The following is a 13,115-nucleotide window of genomic DNA, read 5'->3' as shown; positions in this document are numbered from 1 at the left end:
GTTAAAAAAATTATCATGGACAAATGAACATTTTTCATTTTGACAAAATGCAGTGCATTTTAAAATTGCATTGCATTTTGAAATTATAGATCTCTGGTACCTACATGTCTCGTGATCTAAGAAATTGGAAATCATTACACCTCTGATATTTAAAAGATCATGGTATTAGTAAACAAGAGATTAGTATATTTCTATGGTGACTTGTAATTTGATAAAAATAAGCATACCCCCGTATAAAATTTTTAAAATAACAGCATAAGGATTGTGTGATGCAGTCTGATAAAGGCAAAGAATAATTCGGGGCAGGCAGGAACGTTGGTGGAATGTCCTTTTGTACCTGATGATTCTGGATCCTCTGGCCCTCGATGGCATTTTTGTAGAGTGTTAGCTAATTGATCAACATTTTAAAAAGGGAAAAAACAAATAGAAAAGAAAAAGAGAGCAAGAGATAGGAAAAAAGAAAGAAGGAGTTTTTGCTTGAATTCACACTATCATTTCAAATTCCTCTGAAATTTCTCTCTGAAGTCCCTGTGCTGCATTAGAAACATTATACTCAGAACTACGAAAGGGGTGGGGAATCTATATCATGGAGATTTTAAGCTCTGAGTGTTGATCCTAAATTCACATGGCAAAAGCCATCTTAAAATATTTGAGGGGGTAGAGCAAATGAAATCATCATAGGTGATAACTTTAATATGTATTCAGTGTATTTTCTCAACTATATTTATTTAGGAATAAATTCTTCTCAAACTTGCAATTGAAAGGATAGCAATTAGTAGCAAGTTTTGAATATGTGTATGAATTTTTACACACATTCAGAGCATATATTGAATGGGCTATTAAAGCACAGTGAATATTGAGGATTAAAAGTAATTTCACCTAATAGGAAAGCATACACACACACATGCACACACAAGTAAACATCCTTCAGTTTGTCAAGTCAGACATAAGTGGGTTTGAATCTTAGCTCTGTCCTTTAATATAGTGTGTTTGGAACATATCGTTTAATTTCTTTGATGTAGGTCCTTCTATAAAATGTGAATTATTCTACATATCTTTTGGTATTTTGTGAGGATTAGAAATAATGTACATCAAATTCCTTGAGCAGTATTTAATATACAGTTCATGGCAATGACTTTTAGGTGTTGTTACTGTTTCTTGAATGGAAATTATTTATTGGAATAAGCCCTATAGAAGGAAAGTCTGTTTATATTTTTAAGAGAGGCAGAATATAATATTCGTACTTTGCAAAGGCTAGTAGTCATTTTTCAAAAGGTCAAAAGTTATGTACCATAATTGGAAACTTTTTATCTCATGCAAATTATTTGAGACTTACATAAACATACTCAGGTCTTTAGATTACTGCTTCACATCTTTTTTTCACAGCAGGCATCTTGAATTTTCATATTTATAAACTAGACCATTAAATATGCTTTGATGAGGGAATAATAATCAAGAGATAAGCATCTGTAATAAGGAAAAAATCTGAAAAAAGCAAGAATTTGAGCAAAGTCAGTGCCATATCACTTTAATTGTCTGTTTTTCTACTACTGGTTCACATTGAATCCATCGTAGGATTCTGTATAAGCACACAGGACTGTGGACCACTGGGCTTACTGTGGCCTGGGTGTTGATCTAACATGATGAATCATATGCCTTGAAAACATGCCTCTTCCTCTAGTAAATATTTAACAGATGAGCCATAATCCACTTGTTTATTCTACATCTCACTAAAGTAATTCCTCTGAGGGAGAGAACTAAAGGGTCTTTTACCACGAAACCCACAATGTGAGAAAACAAGCTCAAGGAATTTATTTTCTATTAGGATTTTAGTGAGTATCTTGAAGATGGAAATTATTCTAGCTTTTCTTAAAAATTTCTATTCTGGTTTCAGTAATTGAGCTTGTCAATGCTCTCCATGCAGAAACCACCAGGAACACACCTGTGGTTGAATGTGTTGGGTTACAACTCGTTGCGTTGAGGGAGGATGCACATGATGAGGAACTGAGTTAGAAAGGACTCATAGGGGCGCCTGGGTGGCTCAGTGGGTTAAGGCCTCTGCCTTCGGCTCGGGTCGTGGTCCCGGGGTTCTGGGATCGAGCCCCGCATCGGGCTCTCTGCTCTGTGGACAGCCTGCTTCCTCCTCTCTCTCTCTGCCTGCCTCTCTGCCTACTTGTGATCTCTGTCTGTCAAATAAATAAATAAAATCTTTTAAAAAAAAAAAAGAAAGGACTCATAGGATTTGGGTTTTGGCTGTAGCTGGTTTAAAAAAAAGAAAAAAGAAAAAGAAAAAACACCAGCAATCTCTCATTTAGCAGGAGAGGGGCACGTCTGGTATTTTGTGGCTTGGACAGTGTTCATATTTTGTCTGTGTTCAGGCATGATAAGGGAGTGGTGCCATTTCTGACCTGCTCCATCCCAGTCACAGCACGGCCTGGTCTGAAGATGATGCTTCTGTGACATTGTTTGTGTTCAGGAGAAGAACACAAAGGCCAATGGGATAGTATCAGGTTAGCTCCTGGATGCTGCTTTTCTCTTTCTTAAGCTTGAACACAAAGATACTTTTAGAGAGGGAGAGAGATTTATTTGTTGTTGGATGCTCTTTAGTGTTCAAGAAAAATAAATCAGATATTCTTGTTGCTAAAGTATTCAGAGAAATCTTTTTCATCTGCTACTTCAGCAGATAGTATCCTTCAGGCCCAGTGATTTCACACAAACGAATATTGCCCAAGGTACTGATTTGGGGTGGATGTTCTGTAGAAAAGAGGAAATGAGAACTACTCTAATTCTTAGCTGGAATCCTGGACTAAAAGGAAGCACTGAGACCTCTATGAAATGGATCATTGGAAGAGAGGTTTTAGCCTATTCAAAACCCTGGACAACTTGGCAAAAATTTCTTATTCCAGATGATATTTTGGCAGATTAGGTTAAAATAATTCAAGACCGTATTAGAGTGCAGTACCCCACACTTTCCAATTTTGCATCAGTGACAAGGCAGTGGATTTGTACCAGAAGAAGCTGTAGGAGCCTTTGATAATTTACATAAATGAAAATGGAAATGCCCCAGCATCAATCACACGTGACAGAGCCATCTGAAACCACTAAGCCTTGTGAATTCTTTTAAACGAGTAAACAACTAAACGGCTTAATAACAATTCACTCATTTGGTGGAACACCTATATAAAGATTCAAATATAAATACTATTGTTTTCAATAGAGTAATGCGGTAATATGGTTTTGTAGCATATTTTATATTCATTTAAGATGTTTTGTTCTGGGCTGTTATTTTAGAATATTCATGAGCATTGCAAAATTTTTTGGTTATATATATTTTTATTGCTGTTTACTTGCCACTACCTAAATAGGGAGATGAAAGTGATACCAGATGTGTGATTGAAATGTTGCACCATTGAAATGTGAATGACAGACATAGAAAAAAAAGTTTATTTTTACAGCAGACACGGAATGCATGGCTTTTTTAGTGGAATCAGGTAGCAGATCCAGCATTTGGGTGTTCAAATCTTCTTGCAGTCAGATTAGTTTTGACTTTAGCTGGTGCCTTACCTTGTTCAATTAAGGCTAGAAAGGCTTTCATGTATAATTCATCCTGAATAATAGCCCCATTTCTTCAATTTTCCCAAATAACTTATGATTTACCTTTTTTTTTTAGAACATGAGTTTATAACCCAAAATAGAACGTGTTCCCTGAAGATAGCAATTCCCCATCGCTGAAGGTATTTAGGATGACCATCTGTCAGAGATGATGGAGATTTTTTTATTGGAAAGAAAAAATTTCCCTTACAACCTGGTATTCTGTGGTTTTCTTTTCATGTCTCTGTTTCTAGCTCTTTCTGCCTACCTTTTTGATACTGATTTTCCACTGATAATTTCATATATAAGTCTTAGCTAAGGTATTAATTGCCAAGTATCTTTTTTAGATACTAGTAAAGTGTTGTCTGCTGCCCACAGCTACCAGAATTACCTGGGTTGCCTTCTAAAAGAAGAGAATTCTTAGGACCTACTTCAGACTGGCTCAATCACTTTTGGTGATTTTAACAGACTTCCAACTCCTTGATTTTATGTACACTGGAGGTTAGAACCATTGCTTTAGAACGTGGTCAGCAGGGGTGAAGTGGAGTTATTTTAGAAGGAAGAATCTCTAATTTCAGTGAGATGTGTTAGGTTATTACATGGCTCTTACATTTATTTCTTTGAAGTGTAGACAGCAATGACAAGGACACAAAAGAATAGAAAGCACTTTTCCTATTTTATTCTACATCTAGGACCTAGAATTATTTCACATCCACCATCTCATTTGATCTTTGAAATAATTCTCAGTGAGTATTTTTACCCCAGTTTTGTAGATGAGGAACTGGAGACTCAGACTCTATGTGGGGATGGCACTGGAGAAATGATAGGCATTTTTCCTACTTTTCAGCAAATGACATGTTTTGAACCATTTCTCCCATGGAAACCAGGTGCTAAGATACACCTCTGTGTCTCCTGCAAAGCTTCTAAGGTACCTACAGTTTCATCTTCTGCTAAGATATCCTCCAGATTTCCCCTCCAGTGTTACTTCCTTTTACCCATTGATAACGTTCTCTAAAATGTTGACTCGGATCGGGGAATAATGCATAAGGGTGATTTCTTTCCTGGCTGTTTGTAATATTCTTCCAATCAGGACTCCTCTTTTCCCCTCCTTTTGGTCCCATTACATTGTTTTTTTAATACTGTCATATTTATTTATTTATTTATTTAATTTTCAGCGTAACAGTATTCATTGGTTTTGCACCACACCCAGTGCTCCATGCAATATGTGCCCTCCCTATTTCCCAACCTCCCACCCTCCGCCCCTTCAAAACCCTCAGGTTGTTTTTCAGAGTCCATAGTCTCTCATTTTATGATACGTGGGTGTGGATGTTTCTTTCAGACTATACAGACATGTACTAGACTTTGAACATCCACAACAATGAATGGGATAATATAAGTAAACAGGTATCCTTATGTGGTTTAGGTGTATTTAATTAAGTTAGCATAAAAAGATCTTGCTTTCACAACTTTATTCTAATTCTTGAGGAACTTTGTTAGTATGATATTTTCAGTAATTGTTCTATGAAAGAACATTTAAAGAAATTTAAAGAAAATACGGAAGAACACATTTTCTCATATACTCTTTCCTGAAGTATTTCTGGTTTCTTTTTCTTTCTCAATAAAGTTTCTAAAGAGACAAGTGAATGCATATTGAAATAGGATTTAGATTTTTAAGTCTGTATTTGTTACTATCTTGTCCCAATTTAGAGCATACTAAATTATAAATATGCCTACAGCTTTGTTTCTTTCCTGCTTGTATTGTGTTCTAATTCCTGTTGGTAGCAGAAATAAAACCACTATCTATTTTTATCTCAGTGGGCACTGGCAGGATTCATCGCAACAAATAAACTTACCATCTCAATTTCCTTTTTACTTGAAAGGGTAGAGTTGGGATTGCTACCAAATGAGACCATCTTTTTTTTTTTTTATTTAAAATTTATGTATTTATTTGAGAGAGAGAAAAAGAGACGATGGAGGGAAAGACAGAGAGAGGGAATCTCAAGCAGGCTCCCCACTGAGCGTGGAGCTGGACATGGGGCTCCATCTCTCACAACCCTGAGATCATGACCTGAGGGGAAATCAAGTCAACACTTAACTGACCAACGCACCGAGGCACCCCGAGACCATCTTTTGATAGAAAAAAAATTAACTATTTTATACACTTGAGACCAAGTAAATATGAGAGAAAATTCCTCTTCAAAATCCATTAATACCTGCCAACGCTTTGTGGAGCGTCAATTTTTAAAAGCCAGAGGGAGACAGTAAAATATATTCTAATTAATGATACACCTAAATCTAGAGGGTGAGCTTCTACTTAGTTACCAGACCTGGTTTTTAGTCATGTTTTTCTGTTAACTCACAAACAACTATCATCTTCTACCCACTAATTTGTGTTTGTACTCATTAAGACAAAGACCTGATTGCTAACATTTGCTTAATGAGCTTCAATTTCTAAGAATCAGCTTGTTTAACTCAGTTTAATTTAGGTGTTTCCTCCTAACCCATAGGAAAGCCCCCTTCATTCAACAATGTTGTATTGGTTTGCTAGGTGTAGAGCACTGAATTTGCTGTTATGGCATTTCAGGAATGAAAGATAATCATTGTTACCTTCATGGAGTTTGTGTTCTGTTTGGGGAGACATTTCTATTAAAAAAAAAAAGTAATGAGCAATTCAGAAATATTAGAAGTATTATGTAATACTTATACTTAACAAGTATTATAAGTATTATATTGTGCAATGCCAAAAATAAATTCTGTAGGAGCCTGGAGAAGGTAAGAGATCAGTGTGATTTTATTAAAAATTAAGCTGTACAAGTGGGTGAATCATTGCCTTGAGCCTTGGATTATGGCTAGTGCTTAAGTATGAAGAGTGAGGATAGATAGTCAACCCGAATGGGGCAACCTCAGCCATATAATTACAAGTCACACTAAATATTAGGAAACTGTTGAGAGATTTGTTGTAGTTTAGAGCCATAAGTTTTGTGGGTGAACTCTCCCTGACCTGTCCTTATGCTCTGCGCCTTGGTCAATTTTAGGCTCACGTTTTATAATCCATCTTTCATGGGGGGCTTATTTTGTGTCCTTCTCTTATAGCATGTATTTCTTTAATCACTTATCTATGAAGCCTTGCCCCACGTGTATTTGTATGTATAAATTATTTCTTTAGTCAGTTATAAATTCCAATAAATAAGCTTCCAGATTAATAAGGCATCTCAACCTTTTGTAATTATCCACATAATCAACCTCTGCCTTTACCTTTAGAGAAATTGCTGTGGTTACCCTAGGATTGTAATTGTCTAGAATACTTACTTAAGAACTCCCAAGACTTTACATTTACATGGTAGCTGAAAATGGCTTTTCTGATTTGGTTATTATTACATTTGCTCTATGTTAGCCCACTTTGTGTACTGGTATACTTTTGAGTGTGTTCTGAGTGACTAGGTCCTATTGGACTTTCAGATCCTTGAACATAAAGTTCATGGCTTTTCCCTCCTTTCCACTTGCTGGTCTGTCCACACGTTTCTATGCTTGGTCTTGGTTCATCTGCACTGGCTGGTATAGAGTGACTCATGGTCAATTATTTTACCTCCAGCTGCCTTGGACTTTCTATCCATAAGATAAGAACAATTTTAGTCACTGCCACTTCAGAGAACACTCTAGGTTAAAGAGAAAAAAGTAAGGGGGCATATTAGAAATAAAACCATGGAAACAGAAATAAGTGTTAGGATCTCTGTTGATTTGGAAAGTTTGAAGAATTTAAAGATGAAAGGTGGACCATTGTAGAATGTTTTACTGAGCACTAGTAAGTGATACCTTTTATACATATTTTAATGTAATGTCATAATTTATTATACTATTAAAGATCATTAACAACATTTTAAGAATAACTATTTCTCTGTGAAAGTTGAGCCGGTGTACATAAGGGTGTTCTAACTGGAAAAAAATACTAAAAAATTTTTAAATAATAGAAGCATTATGAAAATTTTATATGAGAAATTTAATATTTTCTGTGTGATGATTTCAATTCTCTTTTCACATAATACTTATCCCTAAAGATTCCTTTTCTCAAATGTTCTACATGTTTGCCCTGAATTCAGAGGGTGTGATGGCAGGATGCCTAAACTCATTTTATAGTATTGTCTTGCAATCATTGCACTGGGGTGAGGAGTGGGAGCAGGGGAGTGGCAATAGAGATAAAGCCCAGTATTTTAAAATGAAAATGGGGAAAAAACTAGAACAAGTACAGACATTTTGCATTCGGTGGTTTGGAGATGCCATCAGAAGTAGTAGATATATTCATTCTATTGGCTTCTTAAATTAGTATGAATATCTGCTGTAATTTATTCACATCCAGTCTGACCTGTATCAGATTAGACTGACATGATTGTTGTATTTTCCATATAGCTGTCACAATAAATCATTTCAAAATCCTCTTGAATCAGTCAGATTCAAAAGGCTAGGTCTACGTAAGAATTTGAAATTGTATATTGTTGGTATGAACTATAGTAAATATGTTTGCTAATTGTTCATGTTACTTAAATTTTGTATGATCTATCACATATTATCGTTTGTGTAGAAAAGCTGTTCAAAAGCTCATATATAAATGGCCAATGAATATGCTTTATAAGTAGCCTATAGGAATCTGTTCTGCCTGAACATGAAGAGAAGAGTATTATAATGGTGTATTCTTATAGATCATTCTTCTGTCCTGGTATTTTGATGGGGCTGTATGCCACACATGTGTGCGTTGCTGGGTCACACAGCATGTAATGATAATGTGTGTCTGTGACAGAGTTAAGGCAACTTAGTTACATGTAGCGTTGTGATAATTCTTCTAAATCTCATGAAGAAAAGTCTTTCAGTATGGTTGTTAGCTTCCCACCTTCTGTAGAAAGTCAAGATTACTGTTCTATCCTAATGATAATTTTTATCCTGTGTGGTACAAGATGAGAAAGATTAAGAAAATGTTATGTAGGTAGGTCCTCTTCTACCCGTTTCAGAAGGCATGTGTAGAAATCTGTGGATTCAGTAGAATAAAACACATTCACGCCTAAGATTTATCTGCAGATCAGTTTTGTTTTTGTTTTTGGTATGTGTTTCAAGGTACTATAGTTGTTTGATGATTTTGAGAACATAAATCTGATATTAGATTAGAGTTTACACTGCAGAGTTTACCTCCAGGTTCTACCAAAGGGATTTGGTATCCCAGTACAATATATGGAACAAAATAAAACAAGTGACAGGAGCAAAATAAAGTGTATGTGTAAAATTCTTTTTTGAGAAATTTGTATTTGTACTTTGAGAACTCAGAAATTGGCAACACTTTCCTTGTCATTTGATTTATAGTAGTGACTGTGAAAAGCCTTACTATGAATTACCCATTTGTTTTCCTGATTTTAGATTCATTTGAAAACCAACTTATTAAAGCATTAATAAAATGTCGGTAAGTAACACATTAAGTAAGTAAGTCTTACTCTGAGACTCAGAATAAGTCCATGTACTGAGGTATTAAGATGAGTGGTGACTAGATTTTGGTTTGAACTGCTCAGCTAGTTAGGACATAGTACTAATCTAGCCACTGCTATTCACACAAGCCAACTATTTTCATTTAGTCTCAAAAGCATAGACTTCGTTCTTAACCTCAAGAGTAACAGATCAAGGGGATACATACAGTCCAAGAGAATATTGCCAGATGTGTACAAACCTAAAGCTACTACCCCCAAAGAACACACTTACAAAATGGACATTCTATAGACACAGATTTATGTGTCAAAATTACCCCCTAATTACTTCTCTTCTCAATATGAAAAAGAATTCTAGTCCTTTTCCAGAAGGTCCATGTGAGGAGTAACAATAGTAACATAATAAAAGTAAAATGGAGGTTCTCTATTGCTTGTGATAAAGTTCACCTAACTCAAGCTTGTTTGAATAAATTATGTTTTTTTCCAGTACACTGAACAGTTTAACTACAGAAAAATTCTTCATTAGGAAAAATAGTTTACCTCATTGAAAATTTTATAATAATAATAATAGGACCAACATTTTTCAATAATAAGAAGCAATAATTAATATATATCACGAGCTTATCATGGTGTTCTGCATTACCCATCATGCTGAGAGTTCTATGTAGATTTTAAAGTTTTATCTGCACAATAATTCAATGAGTTGTCAGTATCCCATATTAAAGAGGAGGAGATTGATGTCTAGAGGGATTGAAAAATTTCCCTGATTGAATCTATATAGCTACTAAATGATGGACCCAAGATGCTACCCTAGTCAAAATGACCTTCCTGCCTTTTCCAAACCCCTGTGCTATGATGATAGAGCAACATTTTAAACAATTAAAATAGGATTGAGAATTAAAAAAATAGAGGTTTCTTTATGTTCAAAACCCAGTGGCCCAATCTGCCTTCACAGATTAGTCAGTGAATCCAAAATGCTATTTTGATGGATTTTTTTTCAAATATAGTTCAAAACAGAAGTATAAATCCAAACAGGAAAACGTTTTTTATGTGTAGTCATTGAGTAAAATTATCAGATGCACTCATAATATTCAAGCCAGATGTGAGTTCCTGGTCTTAGCACTGGAACACTGAAGAATGAAGCTTTCTATGTTGATATTTCCATCTGCATTTAAACTATTTTTGTCAAATGGCTGATACCCTTAACTAGCCTCTTCAATATAAGGGGGAATTTGTTAGTGAGTTCATGTTGTTTGTCCTAATTCAAAAGGTCACTAATCTGTCATGTGCTTCATAATCTCATTACACAGCAGGGACTTCTTTCCAGTTGTTAAAGAATCAGTAGGAGTGATTGGGTTATTACACGGGGCAATCAAGCATTCGTATATGGCTCATGTAGGAATATGCATTTTAAACTATTGAGTAGGTAGGAAATATCTTCCAACAGGAAACTCTTCCAGATGACCTGACCCAAGTAGCTTCCACGCCTGATTTGTGAAGGTAGTTCTTGGGCTATAGCAGCAGGTTGTATGTGGTTTGGGAACTTACTCTTTTGACAAACTGCCTTATTAGATAAAAAACTATTGTTGCAAAAATTTTCTGAATCATCCACTGGCCAGAGTCCGGTGGAAGATTGAAGTTTGGCTCTTTATTGCTTCTTTCTGATAATAATATTAAGGGATGATTATTTTGAAAAATCTTAATTTGTAATTTATCACATATGAAGAAAACTAGCTGAATGGCAGTAATTTATCCTTTGCAGAGCAATGAAAAATTTTCTTTTTTTCAAAAAAGAAATTGGGAGATGGATTTTGAGGGTTGCCTATATAACAAAGGCAAGAGTTTGGGAAAAATTATGTACACACATAAATATACATTTGGGTATTCTAGGTTTCAGATAGATACTATTGGAAATAGCTTTGAACAATAGTTTTAACTGTACTCTAATTCATAGTTACCTGGTGTTTAAAGTGTTTTCATTATTGCTATCATCATAAAAAATTTTCATAATGATAACTGTCCTTCTAAAAACCTAATGCCATGTCATGTACAGATTTTAGATTCTTATCCAAAGTTGATTATTAATTTGGACATCATAAATTGAATTTCCAAGTGTTCAAACAGGTTTCCCTGCCCCTAACGTGGATTTGACTGTTTTCCTGTGTATATGTCAGGATCTATGATGGCAGTCTCATGTTCTGACCGAGGAGTCAAGGGTTATGTGGAGAGTATCCTGAGATGGCCTAGTCTGTAATCTAAATATCATGTACAATTCCATTTAATACGTTAAAGGTAATGTTTTTGGAATTATTACTGTTTGGAATGGTTTCTCAAGTTCATTTCAAGGTAATAGATGATCAGTGAGTTTGGATCATATTATATTCTTTATATCTGCTGTCTATAGCTCTTTGTATGCTTCTATATGAATATATCTCACCTTTTTACAGTATCTTTTTTTAACATCCAGAAGAGCCTGTTTTTAAGTACAGCTTGTTCAATACTACATGAATTACTGAAGTGAACAGTTGTGATTAATTTAATAAACTGAGAATATGTGGTCCAACATGGAACTTCTGGAATATTTCTGATACAAATGATTATATCACAGGGTGATTGATACTTAGGAGAGTATAGCTGGCTAAGTCTTTCAACATATTGAATGTTCTGGAATATGAGAAGGCTCCTTGGCATCTGTTTCATGACAAGTGTCTAGTACACATTTATTTACTATTTGTCCAGTAATTTTAAGGCTGTATAGCTCAGATATTTAATAGTAGGATTTCGTCTTTTTAAATCTTTTTTTTTAAAGATTTTATTTATTTGATAGAGAGTAAGAGCTAGCGAGAGCTTACACACAGAGGGAGAAGGAGAGGGAGAGAGAGAAGCAGGCTCCCCAGTGAGCAGGGAGCCCGATGTGGGAGTTGATCCCATGACCCTGGGATCATGACCTGAGCCAAAGGCAGATGCTTAGCCAACTGAGCCACCCAGGCATCCTGAATTTTGTATTTTTAAAAGGCTTTGTGTTTTGAAAAGATTTTTATTTATTTGAGAGAGAGCGAGAGAGAGAGGGGGCACACAAGTTGTGGAGGGGCAGAAGGAGTGGGGGAGGGACAAGCAAACTCCCAGTTGAGTGAGGAACATGGGGATGGATCCCAGGACCCTGAGATCATGACCTGACCTGAAGTTAGACACATAACCAGCTGAGCCACCCAGGCGCCCCTTGCCTTTTCTTTCTACAATACCAATTTGATTATTTTCCCTGGGCCTACCATGATGACAAGTAATCTTGTCTGTTGACCCTAAACTGACCTCAAGGAAATGAGGTGCTTATAGCAATTTAGGTAATGGATGACAAGTGTCTGTGTTATAGCTGACCAAAATTCAAGTTCTATAGTGTAATATTTACTTGGAATTGGAAATTCTGAAATTGAATATGAATATATCCAGTGGAATATATATGATTATATATGTGTGTGTGTGTGTGTGTGTGTGTGTGTGTGTGTGTGTGTGTGTGAATAACAAATATTATCTTTGGATATTGCCAAATAAAGGCAAAAATGCCACAAAATTTGCCATGTTTCCTAAATAAACAGTATTAGGTTGTCATTTAGTAAAAGTTTTCAAATTACCACTGCAGCCAATATTGCAGATAACATTTGATAATAGTCATTATTAAAATAAATTCTGGGAAAGGTAGATTTCAGTATTGCTTTCTCAAAAAATATATTGTAGTTCTTGACTTCACTTTCTTCCATGTGTCTAGTGAAGGTGTATATTTCTTTAATGAAGCAGATATATCTTTTCTTAGTGTAAAATGAATTGTTTTTTGTTACAATAAATAACACTGTTTTTGTGTGGCTACGTTCTCAGCTGGGAGAGGATGAAAAAGACCAAACAGACTGATAAATAGAATCTAAATCTATGATATTAATTGAAGATTATTTTTGTTGGCTGGCAGTTATAGGTAGGTATTTTTTATATTATAGTTTTAAAATTTTAAAAATTCTTGAAAATTAGTAGCATATGTGAAAGTCAAAGAACTGAATTATGGAGAATGGTATT

The 13,115-nt window shown here is 35.2% G+C and overlaps 1 protein-coding gene across 10 annotated transcripts in view; it reads left to right on the top strand.

Moving 5' to 3' along the window:
* The window catches only part of ANK2 (ankyrin 2), a 337,670-nt gene that overhangs the window by 1,133 nt on the left and 323,422 nt on the right, over window positions 1-13,115 (top strand). The window lies entirely within an intron of this gene.

Source organism: Meles meles, chromosome 2, assembly GCF_922984935.1.
Source record: "Meles meles chromosome 2, mMelMel3.1 paternal haplotype, whole genome shotgun sequence".
Lineage (NCBI taxonomy): Eukaryota > Metazoa > Chordata > Mammalia > Carnivora > Mustelidae > Meles > Meles meles.
Note: the sequence above shows the minus strand (reverse complement) of the source record. Positions and strands in the feature narration are given on the sequence as shown.